Genomic DNA, 6,322 nt, shown 5'->3' with positions numbered 1-6,322 from the left:
TGTCTCATGAAAAGCCTGCAATTGCCCAATTGCCCTTCCTCCCTTCCCGGGGCCGGGGTGCAGGAAGGGGAAGGGAGGGAAGGGAAGGAAGGGGTCAGCCGGGAGGGGAAGGGAGGGAAGGGGGCAGCCGGGAAAGGAGGGAAGGGAAGGAAGGGGTCAGCTAGGAGGGGAAGGGAAGGGAATGGAAGGGAAGGAGGGGAGCAGCCGGGAAAGGAGGGAAGGGAAGGAAAGGGTCAGCTAGGAGGGGAAGGGAAGGGAATGGAAGGGAAGGAGGGGAGCAGCCTACCTGCGGCCGGTGCCCGGGACACGCGGAAGCGGCGCGATGGGCGCGGGCGGGGCAGAGCGGGGCGGAGCAGGAACCGGGCACCGGGACAGCACCGGGAGGGCACCGGGAACCGCAGCACCAGGGCCCTGCCCGGGCGAGCCACCCCCACCGTCCCCAGCCCGAGGTGACACAGAGCGCCGGGACAGGCAGGGAGCGAGCTGCCCCTGCGGGCACTGCTGGAATAGGGACGAGCAATGCAGAGCCCAGGATGCAGGGGTGAGGAGGGACAGGGGGCACGGACAGATGCACCTGAGCCTCAGGAGTACAGAAGTCAGGAAAATAAAACAATTAAGGTGTTTTTCTGCTTAAGAAAGCATGGGACCTGCTAAAGGCACTTTGTTTTTTCCCCCTCCAGCAAGAGCAGGGGACAGAGCAGCTGGCCAGGGACAAGAGCTGGTAAAGGCAAAGCTTCATCACAAGCAAGTGCAGGGAGCAGAGCAGCTGGCCAGGGACAAGAGCTGGTAAAGGCAAGGCTTCATCACAGCTCAGGTAAGGGGAGAACAGAGAACACAACCCCCCAGCTTTAGGTACACACAAACCCCCATGGTTTTGAACACAGGTCACGCTTTATTCCAGTGTCTGCTCACCAGCCCTGGCACAGGGACAATGCCAGGAACAGTTACCAAAATAAGTTACATTAGGAATTATTACAAAGTAGCATTTTCTGGGAAAGAACCAGCACCTGGATTAAAATCCCCCCTATTTTAATAACAGGATATCCTAATCCCATGGCAGAGTAACTCCTGGGAAAAGCTGCCTCATTTAATGGCTGTGAAGTGTTTCACACATGGAGTTACTCACAGATAATCCTTCAAGCCATTCACAGAAATTAGAAAGATGATTAAGGAAAACCCCACACTGCCGAGTGCTTCTCCATGAAGGAAGAAGGGTTTGGCTGATCCATGAAGAGAAATCTCTTCTTGAGCTCCTTGCCCCCAGCTGTGCCAGATGTGCTGCAGGGCCGAGCCTTCCCAGAAGCACAACAGGCACAAAGGAAGTTGTGTCTGAACCTGTATTTTTAAATGTGGAGAAGGTGGGAGATGGTATCAAAAGTCAAGCATAGCATCTTCTCAAGAGTTCCACAGCTTGGGCAAATTAAAAACAAATCCAGCATTAAAAATAAGTTGAGATCACTTCTCTCCCACAACTTGTCTCAGCAAGATTTAGGCACTCACAGCTACAGCTGGGCTGAGTTAAAAGGCTGCAGTGCAGGTCCCATCTCCCCTTTCAGCACAGCAGTTAGATTTAAAAACAGTAAATCAAGATTGAGAATCTCCCCACCTTGGTTATCAGACCTCCTTACAACTACATCTGACTCTAAATTCAGAGAGCAGAGGCATCCATGCCACAAGTGGGCACACAGTTAGAAGATCCAGTGCTGTTCTAGCCAAGTAGCCTTGGCCAGAAGAGCTGGGATTTATCAGAGATCTTCCTTTGCTGCACTGGTTTTTATCTCCTTTGCAGCCAGGGCCACCTCTGTGTCCTTCCCTACCTTCTCCTCCAACTTGTCTAGCACTTCATACCATTTTTCTGAGAGCCTGTTGGTTCCCTTTGGCTCTTCAGGTGCCTTTGTCACCTCCTGTGATAGCGGAGCCTTTTCCAACTTGGGTAATTTTCTATCACACCTCATCTCTTCCTTCTTGTGCCTTCTGCTGTCCTGTGCCACCTTGGCCATGGCCCTGAAGGGCCCCACAATCCAGTTCAGAGGGGTGTTGTGAGTGACAAACTCAAAGAGGACATCCAGGGACCTGCGGGCCTCCGCCACGCGGTCCTGGCTGCGGGCCAGGGTGGTTCTGGAGAGGTCCTGGAAGGACACGGCCCTGGAGAAGGAGCTGTGGAGCTTGTGGAGGTGTCTTGTGGCCCGAGACACGGCCTCCTGGATGCTGCTGGGGAGGCCGTGGATGCTGAGCCTGAGGCGGTGGTAGGCGGGCTGCAGCTGCTGGGTGATGATCCTCAGCATGGCCAGGGTGCGCGGCTCCACCTGCCGGGAGAGAAGAGCTCAGGGCGGGCTCGGGAGGGCCCGGCCCCGGGGGCTGCTCCGTGCACCGGGTACCTCTGCCTGGCACGCCGTTCTGACTTGGGTTCCTTTGGGCTGCGTCAGGCTCCACTCCACCCACAGCTGATGGAGCTTCTGCTGCCCCGCCAGCAGCTTCTGGCCGACCTCCTGTTTCACAGACTCAATCTGATGGGGAAAAATGAGAGGAAAGGTTGTACTGCAAGCACACACAGAGAGGCACAAGCTCTTCCCTGCCAGGGAAGGATCCAAGGTGACACGGAGCTGGCGGGGGACGGAGGAAGAGCTTCCAGCTGGATAGCAGGGCAGGAAAGGCTACAGACAGGAGGAAGGAGGGCAAAGCGTGTTGGTACCAGTCTCAGTGCCAGCTGCAGCCGTGCCAGGGGGTCCTGGGTGCGGTGCCTGAAGCCCTGCAGCTTGGCCAGGGAGTGCTGGTAGGCTCGGTGCCGCACGCGGCCCGACAGCGAGCCCAGGCGCACAAAGTAACTCCTCTGCCTCTTCTGCTCCTCCAGGGAGGCCACGCCAAAGCCCTGCACCGTGGTGGCCAGTTTACCTGGGGGAAACAAGAACACAGGGCAGCTGGGAGGGGTGGCAGAGGTTGGATCACCCACTGGAAAACATGAAGGCTGAGGCTTGCTGTGGGTTTGTAGTTGCTCGTGTGCTAAAGGCAGGTTAGTCCCTGCTCAATCTTCAGGTAAGCAGACTCGATGGAAAGGTTGAAGCATGAACCCATGTATTTATTTATTTACTTTGAGGACCAGCCAGCAAACGCTTGAACTCTGTCCCATGCCATGTGGCAATCTGGTGTTGACAGCCAGCAACTTGGTGACAAATTCAGAGCACCTGTCTGCTTCAGAAGCTGCATCTTGCTGTGTCAGGTGCTCTCTACTCACATGGGAAAGGACTCGCATCTACAAGCGCCAGGTACAGATTTTCTTACCTAGCTCTTCCTCGGTCATTGGGAGGTAATGATCCACCAGATCTTCTGACATTCCCAGGACAGATTCCACACCTCCAGCCACTGCCTGGCTCACTGCCTTGGCCTTGCTTATGCTGTTGGTCACCACTGAGTTGGTCATCTCCACACCCTCCTGGAGAACCTCCCTGCCCTGCTCCAGGGCTGTGTTGATCTTGCTGGTGATGGTGCCATAGGCAGCATCCAGAGCTGTACTGACCGTAGAGGTGACCACAGATTTGGTCTTCTCAACGCTGTCCTGAACAGCCCCTTTGGTCAGGTCCACTGCTTCGGTCACCTTGTTGGCCACCAGGTCCTTGGCCCCCTGGGCAGCCCCCACAGCTGCAGTGATGGTGGAAGCAACAGCAGACTTGGTCCTGTCAATGCTGTCCTCCACTGTGTGCTTGGTGACATCCACGGCCTCTGTCACCTTGCTGGTCACCAGCTCCTTGGCCCCCTGGGCAGCCTCCACTGCATTGACAATCGTAGAGGCAACGGCAGACTTGGTCAGGTCAACACTGTCTTCTACAATGTGCTTGCTGAGGTCCACTGCCTTGGTCACCTTGTCTGTCACCATCTCCTTGGCCCCTTGAGCAGCCTCCACAGCGCTGACAATCGTGGAAGCAACTGCAGACTTGGTCAGGTCAACACTGTCCTCCACCATGTGCTTGGTGACATCCACGGCTTTGGTGACCTTGTCCACAGCATCGGTCACCTTGTTGGTCACCAGCTCCTTGGCTCCCTGGGCAGCCCCTACAGCTGCAGAGATGGTGGAAGTCACAGCAGACTTGGTCCTGTCAACACTGTCCTCCACAAGGTGCTTACTGAGGTCCACAGCCTCTGTCACCTTGCTGGTCACCAGCTCCTTGGCCCCCTGGGCAGCCTCCACTGCATTGACAATTGTAGAGGCAACAGCAGACTTGGTCCTGTCAACACTGTCCTCCACCATGTGCTTGGTGACATCCACAGCCTCTGTCACCTTGCTGGTCACCAGCTCCTTGGCCCCCTGGGCAGCCTCCACAGCGCTGCTGACAGTGGAGGTGACCACAGACCTGGTCAGCTTGACACTGTCCCCAACCATGTTTTTAGTGAGGTCCACAGCTTCAGTGACCTTGTCAGCCACCGCTTCCTTGGCCTCACAGGCAGCGTCCATAGCAGATGTCACTTTGGTGGCCACCAGCTGCTTGGTGTCTGAGATCACCTGCACCAGGGAGAGGCAGAGAAAGATTTTGTTGTTGTTGTTCCAAAATATATTTTCCCTCCCTGAAAAAGCTTTTCCACTTGGGTTAGTGGTGCTTGCAGTGTGTGGGCGGGCCAGGGAGGTGAGCACACCTCATGGACATGCTCACACCTCTCTAGCTTTCCCTGCTGCTGAGCTTTATTTATTTCCCCATATTCTTCTGGACCCACAGCAGTCCCACCAAGCCATGGCTTCCCCAGGAAAAGCCTTTCCTTACCTTGTCTGCTGGCTGCTGCAGGAAGGGCAAGTTCTGCTCCAGCTGATCCAGACCTTTACAGGCATATTCATTCACAAGAGCAACTGGAAGAGACAACAGGCACCAGTTTATTCTTACATTTGGGGATGGATTTTTGACCCCACAATGGCCAGGATACAGTCATGAAAACAAGCCCCAGAAAAATTAATCCCCATTCTAGGGTGGGATGTGTGTGGGCATCTTGTTAAAAGTGAACAAACCCTAAAATGCAGCAGGTTCAAATAATCTTCATTTTGCCTTCCCAGCTTTCTAACAGCAGACTTCAATCCAATTGCACTGTAGCACCTGCCCTTGGTGGGTTTAAAGGGTTGAAAAGTGTTGGGGTAAGGCAGACTGAGCTCTGTTCCAGCCCTGGGATGGTCAGAACATGCAGTGAGAGCCAGCAAGCAGGGAGTTACTGCTCAGTAACCTCAAGAAATCGAACTTCTGCTGGAAACCATTTCATTCCCAGGCAGTCCAGTGTCCAGGAGCTGCTGGGTGGGAGGCCCAGTGCCAGAGGAGAGGGTGCTGTGGGAGGTGGGATCATCCTGGAGGCCCCTGGACCTGCCCTCCTGCCCCAGGGGTCCCCCAGCCCTGCACTTACTCTGGGGCTCGAGCTGGCTCAGGATGGGCTGTGCCCCTCCGACCACGCTGCCCACAGCCACGGCAGCCACGGTCTCAGCCACGCTGCAGACACCACTGAGGCAGGGGTGGCACTCCTTGGTCTGGTTGTAGGCAGAGGAGACCAGGTTGAAGGCAGAATTGAGCAAGGGCAGGTTGGAGACTCGGTTGACAGCGCTCTAAAGCCAAGAGAAACCCTGACATTAGAGCCCGGCCCGAGCTGGTGGTGAACACAGCCATGTGTCTGTCCAGAAACCTCCCAGCAAATTCATCTCCTCATCCCTCAACTCATCCAGAGGCCTCCAACAAGCCAGGCTTGAGAACTGTGAACTCTGTGCTAGTGAATCCTGAGTCACACCAATTTCAGCACCAAACCAGGACCTGTAACAGCCCCTGTTTCAGAAATACTTGCATCATTTGGCCAGCCCTGAAGGTGTCTCTTGAGCAAAACAATTCTGTAGTGAGGGGGTTTTGATTTGGCCACAGCTTCACAGGGCTCATCTTTCTGTCCCCCCAGCCTGGTTTTGGGGTGCTGGCAGAGGTTTGGCACATGTGAGTGGGTGGTTTAACTGCTGTGGGCGTCCTGGCACCTACCACAGTGTGCTGCTCCTCAGCCTTCAGCAGGTCTGGGGTTGGGGTCTTTCCTGAGGCCATACCGACTTCAGCTGCAGCTGGAAGGAAAAACAAGATTATCATGAGCACAACATCATTGCCTCCAAAGAAATCAAATCCTGCCAGGACAGGGGAAAAGCAGAGGGCAGCAAAGCTGGGATCCATCATTCTGCTGCTCGCAGGAAGGGTCAGGTTAGAAATAGGGGAGAACTATTTTATCTGTATTGTGTTTGCTCTGTGGGGTGGGATGACCAGGTACCCACTAAAGCAACTCCATCACCCCCTCCTCAGCTGGGCAGGGCGGAGAAAATACAACAATC

The sequence above is a fragment of the Melospiza georgiana genome, chromosome 26 (genome assembly GCF_028018845.1).
Source record: "Melospiza georgiana isolate bMelGeo1 chromosome 26, bMelGeo1.pri, whole genome shotgun sequence".
In the NCBI taxonomy this organism is placed as follows: Eukaryota; Metazoa; Chordata; class Aves; order Passeriformes; family Passerellidae; genus Melospiza; species Melospiza georgiana.
Note: the sequence above shows the minus strand (reverse complement) of the source record.